Raw genomic sequence first — 17,327 nt, 5'->3', positions numbered from 1 at the left:
CTATAATGTTTGTTTGAACCAAGTAATTTGCGTTACAGCTGGAGTCAATAATGCCGGCACTTCACTTTCGGGTTTGGCCGTTGGGGTTTGGAGTCCTTTTGCTCGATTCCAGTTATGTTTTTGGTGAATGCTTTCTCATGTTTGGAATAATGAATATTGATAATACATAGTTTAAAATCATGGTTGATTTATTATTTTTTATTATTATTGTTAAGTTGAAGGTATTAAATTAATTAATGTAGTATTAGTGGGAGTGGTAATAATAGTAGTACTCAGAGAATGTTTAGAGATCAGCCATCTCGTTACCTCTGCGTCCCGCGTCCGAGACGCAAAATTAACCCACAGGACACACAGTTCCAAACAATGTGCGTTTTTGGGACGCAAGGAAATTTCTCAGTCAAAACAAACACACAAAAAACAAAAAAAACTACGGCAAGCCTGAGGATTTCACAGTAACAATCGTTACCGGTAGCGTTTCGTTTCCGTGGCGTCATTTTCACGGTACCGAAAAATAGTTTAACTGTAAAAGTCACCGCACACGAGTTGACTGTGTGATCAACGCGATTTCACTGCGCCTGTATGTGTTTGTGATGTGGTGTGGTATGTGAGTGTGTTTCTTCGAATTTACTTTCGTTTTGTTTTGTTTTCAGTGTTGGGGGGACGCAGCAGATGATGGACGTTACGTGCGCATGCGGGTTGCTATTTAAGTCCGCAAACTGAGGAATCGCGCGGATGAAAGTTTGAGATGGCGGCGAAAAAAAACTCACCAAGGTCTACTAATTATGACATTTAAGAAATGGGAATGCTAGATTTAGATTTTATATGCACATTGTGCATATAAAATCTAAATTTAATCCCTGCCTACACTTTACAAACGAAAGAGAAAACAGTGTGCCCCTAGTGGATAATCCATTAATTGCACCTTTTTAAAAATATTAATTCTGTGTCTTTTATGCATTTTTTTTTCATTTTTAAATTATCCTGCGGGACTGATCGAACCTCCTTGGGGGCCGGTTCCGGCCCGTGGGCCGTATGTTTGACACCTCTAGTCTAGATAGACCATGGCAGAACTGTACTTTTGTACTACTGGAATTTTGATTGAGGTACCCTCTACCATGCTCTAGTACAGAGATCATCAACATGGTGCCCGCGAGCACCAGGTAGCCCACGAGGACCACATGTGTTGACCACATCCATCCATCCATCCATCCATCCATCCATCCATCCATCCATCCATCCATCCATCCATCCATCCATCCATTATCTGATCCGCTGGTGGGCGTGCTGGAGCCTATCCCAGCTGTCATCGGACAGTAGACGGAGTATTCCCTGAACTAGTTGCCAGCCAATTGCAGGAGTAGACCACGGGCTTGTTCTAAAAATAGCTCAACGGCGATGGGACTTTATTTTGTAGGAATGCTGTCGACGTGATCATTTGAAAATGTTAACTCAGGCAGAACTTGATAGAAATGAAGGCTTGCGAATAGTGTACACATTTCAGTTTTCCCAATTATTATGAGATTTCATTAACATGATCAGGGTCTTCACATAAATGAAAATCATTTGTGACTAATAATAACATAAAGGTCATTTTAGCCAGTTTGTTATTTCAGAAGCGTGGATCAAACCGGTGGCTCTCCGTTTTAAGGTTTGTGAACCTTGCTCTTGTACCTCCAATGTCTCAGCTCCATTCAGCTTGGGGCCTTGCCAGTAACATGTTCTATCAGCAAACTTGTCGTTGTCGTGAGGATTCCTTTAAAAGAATAAAATCACAAACAAGTGTAAATAATCCTTATCAGTTAACTGGCATGTGTTTGTCATTTGAATTGGTTTCCCTTGTTTTCAGCACTCTCTCATGTTGTACATTTCCCTGGGTTCCACCCCAACGTGTTCGACTCTATCCAACTGTACACAGGCCATGATGTAATTCTGCCTGAGGGGCTTTCCCACATTCATGGCTCAGCTGATAACACATGTGGTGGAGAATTGTAAAAACACACATGGGTGTGTCGCCATTTCAAACTCAGAGCCCATATCAACCTTCCCTGAGAACCAAAGCGAGGAGGGGGAAATGGCAGTGAAAAATGTTCCACTCATTTTCAGCAACCGGCAGCTTTAAAGCTCATCTAGGCTGTGATTAAATTGGCTGAATACAACAACCCAACCCTTGTTGTCGCACGCTGGCTACAGCTGTGCTTTGCTACATTTAACCTCTTCTAAGTGTTCTGAATTGTTTTTCTTTAACTGGACTTATTCAAAGAAATACAAGTTCCACTTGAATAAATCTCCGGGATGCTTAGCAGGGCCTTTAAACGGTCAAAGACAGAATTCAATATTCTCTGAGACTGCTTGACATCAACGTTGGCTGTGGTTGCACATTTACTGCACACTGCTGTGCAAACCAAACACTGGTCCAACAAGCCGCTGCAATGTCAGCTGCTTTCATTTATAGTTGGACTGAGCAGTGAGTCAGTCGGGGTGGCTGGAAGAGAGTCCGCACATATACAGTGATTAATCACATATGCACAGCTCAGTCGGATCTTCACTGGAGCGGTATCTATTCATATTCTTTGGCGTAGCTTCCAGAAATGAAACAAAGACGATTGAAAAGTAAATAACAGCCCCAATGCAGCTGCGCAAAGTGATTAAAAGCCAATACTGTGTTTGGATATGTGTGGGAGATGAGGGAACAGCAAAATAAGCCAGCCCTTCAAGGGCACTCGACAGGATAAGCTCAACCGATAACGGCTTCGGAGAGGAAGCTGGAGTTGTTTTTGAAGGAAATGACATCATTTAGTTTGATGGAACAGTGACCTCATGTTGACAAGATAATAGCTGAGCAAGTATCTGTGCAGACGTTTGTGTGCACCTACAGAGATTAAAGCTTACTTTAAATAATATAGCTTATTTTTTAATTTTGGCTGACTTAAATTTCAGCATGCTAAACATGTTAGACTCACAAATGATCACTGGATGACAAGATTGTTTAGTGTGGTGCCCAATCACATCCAGCAGATTAGTTTTTTTCAGATTGACATGACATGTGACATGACTTTTTTAGTGACACTTCATTTCCTACTGTCCTTCGGTCTTCAAATATGTGCGGGGTTAGAAAGTTATGGAAATAAAGGACAAAGTTTTGTTGGAGAAACATATTGATCATGGTTGGTTAGACTGCCAGCATTCAGGAAGAAAAATAATTAATGTCATCAATTAGGTTTCCAAGAATCTTTTTAACAATTAATTTCCCCCCAAGTTTTCTGGCATTCATTCTTTGGCATTGGCCTATTGAAATACTGGCTTCTGATTTTAACAGTGGATTTTTTTCCCCCACTACTAGAAACATAAAGCCAATGGGCATTAAAATATAAATTAGAATTTTTTTGCAAGATACCATCCAAACTCACAATGATGTAATTATATCGACACAAAAAAACATGAGAAATCTCCTCCTGTGCATGTCTCTCATCAGGCAGACACAACAGGAGTGTCACAGCCACAACAAGACAACCAAAAAAAACCCTGTCAGACTCTTGAACAAATGACATCCCAATCCGTCCATCTGGTGTATGCAATATTTTTCTCCTTTTATACCTGCTCACTTGAACGTTTACACTCTGCAATATGACTGCAACGTACGATACTTGAACAGTCAAATGCAGACACCTTTGCATATTATATAGCTGTAAATATTTTGTTCTTTTTGCACTAACTACACTATTCCTACTCAAATAGAGTGTCTGTTTTGTTTTAAGCGTCATTGCTTTTAAAGGTCAACTGTGAAGTAGTTTTAGAAAATCCCAAATGAAATATTTTTATGCCACAGTTAATTAAACAAAACGATACACACTTGCTGTGCGAATTATATTAATGTGTTTTAAACTTTAAGTTGGATACAATCAAATGAAACGGGTAATTTTTTATCTAATACACAGTGTGAAGCAGAAACATACTTTTTTTTTAATTATTATTAATTTTTTTTAATACTTAAAACATATTTTAAGAACCCACCAAAGATGATCCTTTCAAGTGATGAGGCAACGACAGAAAGGGAGTTTTTCCACACAAACAGGAACGGTGCCATCTGGCCTGATTAGCATACGACATTGCAAATGGTAACTTTTAATGACGAGATGATCTCACAGCACTAATTTTCACCGAATACTTAATGAAGAATTAGCATATTAGAACAACATATTGTCTCCCACTAGCTCAGGGGGAGGCTGATGGGGTGTGGCGCAGGATGAGAGGGAACATAATGTGGTGAAAGATATACGTAGTTTTTTTGTCTTGAGCTGCTGTCTGAAAAGTGGTATCTATTTAGCTAAATCTAGTTGGAAAAGAGCACGTGTAGCGAATTATTTTGTATTCGAATATGGTCATTAATGCTATTTGATTCCTGTTTGACATTTTGCACCTGAGATTTGAGATGTCATTGACAATTTAACGTGGGATTTTCCCTTCTCTTTGTCCAGGTGCATCAGTGCAAACTGACATTATGAAGTGGACGATGAAAACAACATTTTCTCTTCTAATGTGAGGTTTAGAAATGTAATCAGCAAACTCCACGTAGCAAAGACTGATCTACCCCGACACACAAACCCGCCCCTTCAAATGCCAAACACGGTTCTCTGGAGAATCTGCTTAACTAAATATGGCGTCAATAGCAGAGGAGAAATTCGGAAATAAAAATGCAAATGGAAGCAACAACCCTTTAATCTTACAACAAAGGAAATTCTAGGGTAGCTATTGGCAGATAGATAAACAATTATAATTTGTAGGTGAAGAAAAATGTTTGGAGCAGATCAAAACACACAATTTCATTGGCCCTGAAGAGTAAAATACAACACCAAAGAACTAAACGTGACAGAAAAGTAAAAAAAAAAAACAACAACAAATCAGAAAAAAAACAAAACAATAAGAAATAAGCACAAAACAACCCAAAGAACACAAAAATATGAAACAAAACAGGAAAAAAAAAAACCACAACATCAAAAAACTAAACACAACAGCAAATGAAAAACAGAAAAACAAAAAAACTAAACACAACTGCTGAAGAAAAAAACACGACATTAAACTACTGGAAGAGGTCGGAATGCAACGAGATCAGACTCATTGCTGGTTGGACCAAGTCACCAAAAATAACCTGCGCTGCCGGCTTGGAGGGAGGTTGCTGACAGCTACCACTTCAGAACACCGTATATACAGTCATAGACGAAATGAATAAAACAATATGTACAATCTTCACAGGCATTGCGTGAAGCCAGAAGCATTCTTCTCGACTTATGCTTTTCCCAAACATTCACCACTTTCATTTGTAGGTTATATTGGGAGCATTGCTCCCCTTCAGCATTCTCTTTGGCAGGTAAAAATAAGATAAGAAAACCTTTATTTTTCTCACAATGAAGAAATTCCCAATTTACAGCAACAAAAATTATGAAAGGGAGAAGTATAAGAACAAAAGTACATCAATCCAGCCTCTATTGGAGTTAAGTTTGGGGATTTGACTGAACATGTCTAAAACTCTCCAATTCTCCATCTGTATAAACACCGTTGATGATTGGGACGTTTTTTTTGGGGGGGGGGGGTGCTCATTGTCTTGCTGCATGATAAAGGATCTCCCAATCAGTTTGGCTGAATCTTTCTTCACCTGGGCAAACAAATTGTGCCTGGAGGCCCCTGAGTCAACTTTTGGAGAATCCCAGCGAGGCCATCTTCTTGTTAATTAATAGTTTGCAGCTTCTTGTGTAGCCTCTGGACATTGCTTCATTTGTGATACTTTTACCCCTGCCCTACGAAAGTAGTTGTTGAAGGAAATACAGTATTTGTTTTAGTGCCTTTCTTTACGGCTTTAATAATCAGTACATCAAGATGCATTAAAAGTATTAATTGTATTCTATTTTTTCCAAGTGGACTTTTCAATTGGAAATGAAATTCCAATGGCAAGTATCCACTTCCATTGAACGTTGCTATAATATACAATTTTCTGTTTTTTTTTTTTTTTTTGTAAAGTAGTGAATTTGAAAAAAAAAATGGATATTAATAATCATTTTTTGTCAAGTGGGTAGGTAATTAGGTTAGGTAATTAGTTGGGTAAGGTAACTGTGTTTTCCTGGTTAGGTTGTTAAGTGTGAAATTAGTAAGGCTTGTTTGACAGGTTAGGCAGATTTGGGTTTGGCTGGCATTATATCCTTTATTGTGTGGTGAGGTAGACAATTCTTTATATAATCTATCTATCGGTTGCGTTGTGTTGGCAAGTATTTAGATCAATAGGGAAGACGCTTAAGTAGGTGAATAGGTAGGATGGCTGACAGACTCAGAGACTGACAGGTACAATGAATATCAAAGCATACGCAGGTCTTTTTAACTCCGAAAGGAAAAGGCGGCAGGCTCGTGGTGGACAGGGGTTACACAGGGTGATATGAAGAAGGAGCATATATATTTCACCTGCTGACATGGCCTCTCAAAGAAATCTTTCATGAGATCCTCTGATCAGTCAGCTCAGTGGGTCCAATGCTGTCAATTTAGCTGTCATATTACACTGGCTCAATTTCTGCTTTTTCATCTTGGGGACTTTTCCATCTCATAATATTCTTAAAGGGGAATTGGCAAAACAGATGCATGAGCAGAAAGCTTTAGAAGTCAAACCATCTGTTAAGTGATTTATGGTCTCCATGTTTAACCTGCACATACCGAGAAAGCGTCGAGGGAAGTTGGAGCTTTAAAGAAAGCCTTTCATCGCATATGAACTTTCCATTTATATTGTTGCAGCGATTAATAATCCATCAGACCAGTGTGGAAGTTTATGGAGATTGTATTTTGTTATAAATCAACCACTGCTATGATCCTTTTGGTTTAGAAAATCGAAATGAAGTCCTAAGAGGTGAAATAAAAACAATCTGGGTCACGGAGGGTCACGGTTTTCTGAGTGCTACACGCCCTTGGAGATTTTTGTCCGCAAAAAGGCAAATGAGCATAAATATACAGGCAACTACACATGCAGAGACACACATAAACTTGCAAACCTTGGCCACCCAGGATGAGAACAAGAGAGATGGAAACTTTAATTCTGTTTATAAACCAACTCTGGATTACAGGGTAGGCTGACAAGAGAGAGAGTGAAGAGTTTCAGTTGCTCAGCTGTAAATAATTAAAACGCAGCCCTCCTCGATTGGGTCTCACACTTCCTGCCTCCCACAAACGCACATGGATCCAAACCCGCACACACAGGAGCCTAGCCTCCGTTATCATTTTTATGACTTACCTTCCCTGTATAAAGCATATTCGCTGTTGATTTTATGCAGAAGTTTGAAAGAGGAACCGAAGTCTGCCGGCTGTATCTTGTTCAAATATAAGGTGTTGTCTGTTTCACTGTGGTTGCTAAGAAACAAGTCTCAGTTGTCTACGTGATACTTTGATGATCACAGACCAACGATCAAAAATGTTTTCAAGTGTCAAGCTTTAGGAGAAAATTGTTTGTGAGGGGGTCGTGAATTGGGTGAAATGTATTGAAAACAAAACTATTACGTGAGTAACATTGCAATTACCATCTTAAACCATTTTTCCGACTTTCATAATCCCTGTCAGGCCATCAAATGACAATTTGCCGACCGCAGAGTGAATTGCATAGTCTCGTGTCAGAAGTACCACTTAACTTATCAACTCAGTGGTTAGGGCTTTTCAACATGGTGAGACTCGTGGCTAGATCATACTTGAGAATAGAGACTGACCACTCAAGCGACCTGCTGATTAAATCGGCCTATTATAGCCTTCCTAAAATCATGAACAATGTTTGCGTGTCCCTTCATGTAGCCTAACCATATGAAACACTGTAAACAGATACAGTGGTGCGTCTACTTTCGAAATTATTTGGTTCTGGAAGAAATTTAAAAACTAGAAAATTTTGTAAGAAGAGACGCGTTTTCCATGTAAATGCCCTAATCTGTTCCACGCCCCTCCTCTTCTCCCAAAATTCAGACATAAATGTTGTCTAAAGCATAAAAATGCATCAAAATATGTAACAAATATGTGTTGCAATTAGATTATTGCACAATAAATGAAAGTTGTGCAGAATGTAAAAAAACAAAGAATAGAGTAAAGAATAAAACTAATGGTCATTTAACTTTTAACTGTGTCTTCATCGTTTTGGCCCTCTTTAATTCATGTTCTCAGAAGTGGTTTTTGCCCAGCATTTTGGAAAGAACTGATCCAAGGACGTTTGCTTTTGTCGGCTTTTAACAAGCCTTCGAAAATATCCAAGGCAACCATCAGCATAGTGAGCGATCGCCCGACTGGTGAACACTTTTTCTGTGTGATTCACATTTACATAAAACTATCAGAACGCCTCATGGCCCGAGGTGCGAATGACGAGGATGCTGCATAGACACATAGTTATTTATCTCTCTACACACACAGACACATATGGTAGAAGTCGCTCTTAGCCAGTGGGATGCCAGGAAGATGCTCGGTAATAGCCAATGGCAGAGCAGCTAGAAGTATGTTGCGTTCAAGAAACTCGGAGCTGAGAGTCTCGGCCCGTACTGTAATTTTACCTTTCGTATTTTGAAATGTCTTTCTTAACAAGAGGCAATATTTTGAAAAACATGTATGACAAGGATTAATGTCCTTATAACTTCAATAATTCAATGCATTGTACAATGTATTGTGGGAACAGAGTGGCATTACCATTGATATAACCAACAGATAGATATACTGTACGTAGCTACGACAACATTAAAGCTCACGCGGGCAAGGTGTTGGCGCATTCCAAGTGCATGAACAGCACAAACTAAAATATCAAGGATGCATGTTCTATATTGACAGCGCATGGTTTAGCATTGACGAAAACAAAGCAAAACATGAAAGAGAAATGAGCACCTTCCAATCTATTGTCAATGTACATGCATTGCCTTTTATGGGAGCATTGCCACTACCAATGTCACTGAGCTGGGCTGCTGCTGGATGCATCACAGCAGTTGATGCGCTTTGTGCATTTGTAACAATAGCTCGCTGATCACTGATGTGAAGAGAAAGTGCCTCTCAAGTGGAGCATCTAGCTTCGTTACGTGATCATCTTCATTACTGATCACCGCAGATAAACGCCATCGATGACCGCAAAGAGTTTGACAGTAGACAGGGAGTAGCTGTCTGGGCCTGCACCAGATATTCTGGTTTGTTTGGTGTGTAATATTCTCAACAATCAGTCGTGTCAGTTGTTTTTTTTTTTTAATATGCTGTTATTTACGACTGAGCACACAGTATTACAGTTTTCATTCGACATGATGCCGGATTTCTTCTTCACACCTTCTTTCTTCTTCCTCTTTGTGTCATGTACGTCCAGGGGAGTAGTGGCCATCGGGAATTTCGGGAGATTCCCAAACAGCCGGTCCATTTCAGGGCAGATAAAACAACCCCCCCGCTCCCCACCCCTCTCAATTACTTTTCGTCACGTGACCGCCGCCTTTCACCCCACCCCGTCAACAAATATTCCCAGGCCGATTTTAGGTCCACTATATCACTGTGCACATCATTACGTGGTGTGATAAAACGATGCCTTGCATAGAACAAAATGACCAACTTGTGTTGCGAAAACTGAGGTTCAATGGGAAGTATTCCTGAATTTTACGTGAAGCACTATTCAAGTAATTCTTTGCACGTCACTGTATTTTTTGAAAAGAGGTTGTACAACCACATATTCCCGTTGGGATGTTTTCTGTCCAGTAGGCAGGGTTTGCTGGAGCCTAACCTACCTGACTTTAGGCAAGTAGCAGGGTACACCTTGAAATGGTCACCAGCCAGCCAAAAAAAAAAAAAAAAAAAAGACAAAAAGGAGAGTAAAGATGTTTTTTCATGCATGATACATTTTTATCTTATCGGCAAATTAATCTGAAATCAGTTTGCCGTTTCTTGAGCCGAATATCCGAATCAGCATCATCCTTAAAAAAAAAAAAATCGATATCAGTCGGGCCCTCATTGAGACTGTGCATTAACCACTCACAAGACAGCTAAAGCTACTCTTCTGAGCATCTTTTTGTATATATAAACAGATGAGTTTACACTAAATCTGATACACATCTTACTGTATTTCAAACAAGACCTAAAATGTTCCTACTCAACAATATCAGGCCTATTTCCTTTTCTTGGCTTAACGCTATAGCTACCGGAGCGTCCACTTGACAGATATACGGAGGTTTGACACTTCCCACTAAAACTTGATATGTCTTGACAAGTAATCATTCACAGTTTTTATGTCTTCTGGAAGAAGAGGAAATCCTCTGCGTGATCATGTTGTTTTATGTGACTTTCCTTTTGATGTCAGAACTAAGCCACATTCTCTTGTTATTACGCTTAAAATGTCTGTCTCCTCTTGGTCCTACATAAACAGAGACTTAGTGGTGATTTTTTTTTTTTTTTTTTTTTTTATGAGTCGATTAATTATTTTGGAGGAAACTCTGTCTGAAATAATATTAATAGTGGTGAAACTTGCATTGGCTGCAAATCTGGAGACACAAGGCTGGGTGGCTCACACACTGCCATGATAGGAGAGTAATCGGGATTCCTGAGTCCAACGAATGAATCTGAGATGCATCTTAAATCATTTGAAAATCTTTGACCTGCATCAAAGTCCCAGTGATCGTGACTGCATACATGTACTCATGTCTTAAGTAGCTTTTACCGACAAATCCAATGAAAGAGGCTCATGAAAATATCTCCGGCCTGAAGACCACTTTCAGAACGAATACACTGGAACCTCTGTGCACAATGACTGCATTGGACATAAAACAAATTGAAGTAATCAAACTTAGCTGTAGCTTCATGCGATTCTGAGTTTTCATACCCTGTTTTGAGTGACATCATGCATGATGGCAGTTCACCTCAGTTTTTCATCCAACTTTAGAATCAGATTTTTCTAGAAAATATGCCCAAGATCGAAATACATGATTGCCTGGGTGTTGACTTTTAGGGGTTAGAGAGTGCTCTTGTACTATATGGAATGTATTGGGTACAGAAACCGTAAAATGTGGGCATTCTTTGTCAAATCTGGTCATCTGGGTATTATTCTCTCATCAACGTACACACATTTCCTCTTGCACCATCCATAGGGTATATTAAGTCCAGGACCTCACAAAGGTGGAATATCAGATTGCACACACGTTTTACAATGTATAATTGTACAAAAGAATGCTGTCAAGCCTTCTAAGACACTTTTGGAGAGCTGTCAAATGAATAAATGGAGACTGGGCAAAAAATATTTTAAACAAGCTGATCAAAGAGGAGCTGTGAGTCGGTTTCACTGCATTTTGGTTGTGATATTTATTGGTGATTAATATCAGCGCCAGCTGAGTTTTTCATCTTTTTTTTTTTTTTTTTTTATTGTTGGACCTTGAAACATGCATCTAGTCATCACTAAATATACTGGGTGTATCAGAAGTCTGGACAGACTAATGTGTGTAGATGAAAAGTGAGCAAGCCCAGATGCAAAAATAAAGCAAAAAAAGACTTGGATGTGAACAGGAGAATACAGCCCTGACTGAATAAAATATAATAACGTAAAATATGGAATTCTACTGATGCACTTGAGAGTTCTTGAGGGCGGGAAAGTGGGGGATCAGCGCACATTTGTCATTCATACATTCCACACCCTCGATTATGCACTCATTACAGCACATATTCTTCAAGTATACAAAAATTAACCAAGTCGCAATGCAACTTTTGTGATTTGGGCTTGATTATTTAGGAGATTCTATTTTTCCATCCAGCTGAAAGCAAACCAAGATAAAGTTCACACTTAGAAACACACAGCAAAACAAACACACCCCCACACCGGCATCCTGGCTGTTTCCTCAATAGCCTGCCAACAGCAATGTTCTGCCTTAGCCAAGTCTTTGCACTGCTGGAGGTTCAGGGTTCAGCTCATGTCAAGCATGCATTTTACCAAACACACATGCACGCACCAATTACACAATCAAACAATGGTCAAGACCTCTTTCAGGGATAAAAAAAAATTGAGTTCAGCATATAATTTGACCACAGAACTCAAAACAACGCGGCAATCGACTAAAACGGAACCCGTAGATTTTCACCTTTTCCTCCACCCTACACTCGTTTACTTGTGACTGATGTTTGGCATCTCACCTGCACTTTTACTAAAATGATGTCGCTATTTTAAAAACGGTTTTATCTCGTCGCTCACTTCTGCATGGGGACTTGGCAGTAGTGGAGATAATGAGGCAGAGACAGTGCTGGGCAAGCTGACATTTTTACAGAATCATAGCTCTGAGTCTGCATCTTGCCAAATGTCAGCAAAAACAACAGGGAAGATATGATCCTGGGGGTGTAGGACATTATTGGAAACATGAAAGTCCTAGCTTTCATTGTTTTTCCTGCCCAGATGATATGGCCTTGTCAAAATCCAATTTATCTGGCACGGGGACAAGTGCCCATAGCAGCCATAGTATGACTTGAAATGGGCTGACAGTATTTGATGTCTCCTCAATTTAAAATTCATAGATACAGTGAAAATATCACATAACTCCAGACACACGTTTCTTTTGCTTACCATCTTCAGAGGAGTCATCACTATACAACGTTGAGATGTGGATTCATAGCTCCGAAGCTGCATCTTTTGCACCTAAAACGGCAGTGATAGAGACAATTGAGGAAATCAGCGCAATAAAACAAATAGAACACTTAATGCTTCCTCGGATGGAAGATCCTGAACACTCGACATAAGCAGGGAATTATCCATGCTTGCGTATACCTACAGTTCCACAAAGTTAAAAAAAAAAGATCCGTTTTGATAGAATACTCTGCAGTTCAATATTCCTTCAATAAAAAGTTAAGTCTTGAAAGATGGCAAAGATTTTAGCTTGCTGGATTTGGTAATAAAAGCACTGAACGAAAGGTGATCAGACAATTTAAGATGTCTGATGACCTGACCGATGTGACTGACCCTAATTTGAGAAAATAAATGATCCGAATTCTCAGTGAAAATGGTTAGACACACGCCACACAGAGACTTTTTCCCTTGAGGATGCAATACTGGCAACACACACGCACACACACGCACACACACACACACACACACACACACACACACACACACACACACACACACACACACACACACACACACACAGACCTGCCTCACAAAGAAGTGCAGACGTCCACATTCACACAACAGACGTTTAGAACCACACCTATCTCCCCACAGAATGATCACCGAACTTTTGAATTAAGTTTTTCTATTATCGAGCATCCATCCATTTTCTCTACTGCTCATCCTGTTCAGAGTTGTTGAGAACTGGAGTGGGATAACAACTACCTGTGGGCCAAAGGCAGACTACTCTCTGAATTGTTGCCAATCACTTACAGGTCACATAAAGACTGCAGCCCTTCGCAGACTCATTGAGTGGGAACCAATCCCATATAGGCTGCCTGGAAGCCAAGTGAAACACTACACTATCAGTGAGTTATTGGACATTATGTGCATGAATAAATTGTTGGAAACCTCAACACGCTGATCCTAAGGGTTTTGAAATCGTTTCAAAATGTAATTTTCTTGCCAATTACAGCATGTCTCTCATTTTGTGAAGAGTTTTGAAGTGTGAATGCCAACCAGCATGAAGCAAATAGAGGGGAATCTCCAACATCAAACAGTATCTGTTGTTCCAGTCACTTCTTGAAATACTGTATGGTGGTGAACTTTTAAATTGGATAACCTTTGTAACTTTGAAATTTGGAAGTGCCACAGCAGTGGTAAAAAGAAACGGAAGGATGCCAGCAGAAAATGACAAAAGAGGAAAAAGTTATCTTCCTGAAACTTTAAGGCCCAGTCCACACAGTGTTTGTAAATCGTAAGGCATTTTTTTAAATCTCTTACAGACCCCACACAGAAAAAAATTCTGGGATTCAAAATTTTTGATCATACTGTGCATGGTGTGCTCCGAAATGTTACACAGGCGCTTTCGGACTACCCGCATCTCCATGGGCTAGTCATCCATTTGAAATCAACTTTCCCCACAATCAGGAACATTTTTTTTTTATCATGAATATTGAACATGATTAATCTAAGGTCATTGGTCCCCACCTGTTTCAGACCCTAATATCGAGGCACATTCACTCTTAACACACCTCATACCACAAGGAATAATCTTCTCAAAGATGAGACAATCTGCTGTTGACGTCGGAAAGCGGTAAAATCAGGAGTTTTTTTCTCCTGATTTTACCGCTTTCCCAGTCACAAATATTGTACCAGGCCTTCCTTTCAGAGGAGGTAATCAACATTGAGCCAGGTAATAAATGAGAGCGCATGACCAATTGGGCTGGGTTGGTACAGGGCGGCCAACTATGTCAAAAACTGGCCTGACAAGGATTAATAATAGATAATAATAATAGATAATTTTCACAAATAATGAAAATACTTTTTGTCTGCGTTATGAATTTGGAGGTTAATAATCATGATTAATGTGTGATTATGTATTTGTGGTAGCTATGTTGATTTCCCGCTTTATTATTTAAAAAAACGCATTAGGTTAGCCTCTGTGAAGAACTAATCAACTGGCCTTTCACCTCAAGCCTGGAAATCCAGACTCAATTGCTGGTACAGTCGCATCAAGGAAAACCTGAGCAAACAGACAGTGAAACGAACCAATTAGCGAAGAGCCAATCTGACTGTCAGAACAGCAACTTGGAGTCGTGGGAAGCAAGGCAAACATGTCTTGGAATAATAATTCCAGTGCCGTCAGATGATAGTGTGTTTCTGGTCATTTAAATCTGAGTTTCATGCTGAATGAGACAAGCTATCATCCCTCCCGGGCATCATTTTGAATGTTATGAGGATGGACTTGCGCCGCCAAAGAGCGTTGTTGCTCATGAAGAATATGTCCCAACAAATAAACAAATTTGATTGCAGGATTCGTTTTGAACCGGGACTGAGCCGGGGTCAAAAGCGGGCTGTCCAGATCCATTTCTTTTGTGTAGAAAGAAAGCGGGTTTGGGCTCGCCAGGCTGTTTCACCTCACCCATCTTGTGTCATGTGATACCCACTGTAAATTGGATGATAGGGCTAACGTTTGATGATTGGTTTACAATTGCAACCGACCAGATTGTAGATCAATGCAGAAGCACATTTACCAGATGGTGGCTACAAACTAATGTACAGTAAAAAGCTGATTGGGCTTTCTAATAAATTGATTGTGGAACACACAGAGCCATGACCCACTTAATTGTTAGACCTGTCTTTGACAACACATCTGGCCAAAACAATGTCTCTTTCTGCCGCCCCTTTTATCGCCAGTAAAGCAAACCTTATCTCACAAATGGGCCCCATATAATCACCAATTATATCAGTGACACCACAGTGGACAAATACACAAAATGCACACATCAAATCACATTGATGGAGCTGGACTTGATCTTTTTTACAGCAGTCTATTTACGGTGAAAGACAAAACACATTAAAACGAGTGAGAGAACCACTGAAATGAAAGGCTCACGTTACAGCAATCTGTCAAAGCAAGGAAAGGTTCAAAGTAGGGTCATTCTTCCAGGGAGATTTTCTCACCATTCTGTCTCGAAAAAGGCAGTGTGGAACAGACCGCAAAGACATACAGGCAATATTCAGAAAGAGATGAGACCAAACATGAAGTCTTTGGGTGCATTTTACCTGCAATCTGAGGTTTTGAAAAGTTTTGGGTACGGATAAGAACATGGCCAAATTCCTGTGATTTCTGCTCCAGATTGTACGACAAGTTCGCACCATCCTTTGTAATGGTTCAAAAAATTGCACATCTCAAAATTCTTGGATAGGATCGATAGTATGAACAATGACAGAAAAAAAGACAATTCAAAAGTAAATATTTATCAACTAATGACAATTTGGCCAACGAATGAGTTGTTGAAAATGGGCACGTAGTGATGTGTTTTTAAAAATTTGCAAAAAAAAAAAAAAAATCATGTAAATCGGGTGGTTTTTTTTTTTTTTAAAAAAAAGGGAACAATTGTGGAACACACAGAGCCATGACCCACTTAATTGTTAGACCTGTCTTTGACAACACATCTGGCCAAAACAATGTCTCTTTCTGCCGCCCCTTTTATCGCCAGTAAAGCAAACCTTATCTCACAAATGGGCCCCATATAATCACCAATTATATCAGTGACACCACAGTGGACAAATACACAAAATGCACACATCAAATCACATTGATGGAGCTGGACTTGATCTTTTTTACAGCAGTCTATTTACGGTGAAAGACAAAACACATTAAAACGAGTGAGAGAACCACTGAAATGAAAGGCTCACGTTACAGCAATCTGTCAAAGCAAGGAAAGGTTCAAAGTAGGGTCATTCTTCCAGGGAGATTTTCTCACCATTCTGTCTCGAAAAAGGCAGTGTGGAACAGACCGCAAAGACATACAGGCAATATTCAGAAAGAGATGAGACCAAACATGAAGTCTTTGGGTGCATTTTACCTGCAATCTGAGGTTTTGAAAAGTTTTGGGTACGGATAAGAACATGGCCAAATTCCTGTGATTTCTGCTCCAGATTGTACGACAAGTTCGCACCATCCTTTGTAATGGTTCAAAAAATTGCACATCTCAAAATTCTTGGATAGGATCGATAGTATGAACAATGACAGAAAAAAAGACAATTCAAAAGTAAATATTTATCAACTAATGACAATTTGGCCAACGAATGAGTTGTTGAAAATGGGCACGTAGTGATGTGTTTTTAAAAATTTGCAAAAAAAAAAAAAAAAATCATGTAAATCGGGTGGTTTTTTTTTTTTTTGAAAAAAATGGTACGATGAGTTATTTTCTACGTCTCTAGCCTATAAGGCACTGATGTCAAACTCCGTTCCTCGCGGGCCACTATTCTGCATGTTTTAGATGTCTCCCTCCTCCTCCACACCTGATTGGAATGATCAGGATCGTGATCAGGCTCCTGCAGCACTTGCTGATGAGCCGATCATTTGAATCAAGTGTGTTAGAGGAGGGAAACATACAGGATGGTGGACCTGGAGGACCAGAGCTTGACACCTGTGCTCTAAAGCCGACCTCGAGGACCAGAGCTTGACACCTGTGCTCTAAAGCCTAACACGATTCACTATTCCAGCCAGAAATTCATTTGGAAGACCACGAAACAATTTTAGCAAACTCAGCATTTCTGGTACGGTACTAATGAACAACCCAATGGCTAGAATACTCACGTGGAAAAGGTGTATCCCCTGTGTGTTTTTGTTTCCCCATTTTGCAATTGTTCAATAAATGAGCAGTGTGCGTTACTCTGTGATGTCACATGCTTTACGTCAGTAGTGCAGCTATCA

General features: G+C 39.8%; 1 long non-coding RNA gene across 2 annotated transcripts in view; it reads right to left on the bottom strand.

Annotated features, from left to right (window-relative positions):
- Window positions 1–17,327, bottom strand: part of LOC109521937 (uncharacterized) — a 77,584-nt gene that overhangs the window by 24,980 nt on the left and 35,277 nt on the right. Inside the window, exons 3-4 of one of the 2 annotated variants that reach the window (XR_002169460.1) lie at window positions 12,560–12,631; window positions 1,672–1,753 (exon numbers count right to left, since the gene is read on the bottom strand). This is a non-coding gene — a long non-coding RNA (uncharacterized LOC109521937). The remainder of the gene's footprint in view (window positions 1–1,671; window positions 1,754–12,559; window positions 12,632–17,327) is intronic. The other variant, XR_002169461.1, reaches the window with a different exon arrangement.

Source organism: Hippocampus comes, unplaced genomic scaffold (genome assembly GCF_001891065.2).
Source record: "Hippocampus comes isolate QL1 unplaced genomic scaffold, H_comes_QL1_v1.1 scaffold135, whole genome shotgun sequence".
Taxonomy (NCBI): domain Eukaryota; kingdom Metazoa; phylum Chordata; class Actinopteri; order Syngnathiformes; family Syngnathidae; genus Hippocampus; species Hippocampus comes.
This window is presented reverse-complemented; position numbering and strand designations above follow the sequence as displayed.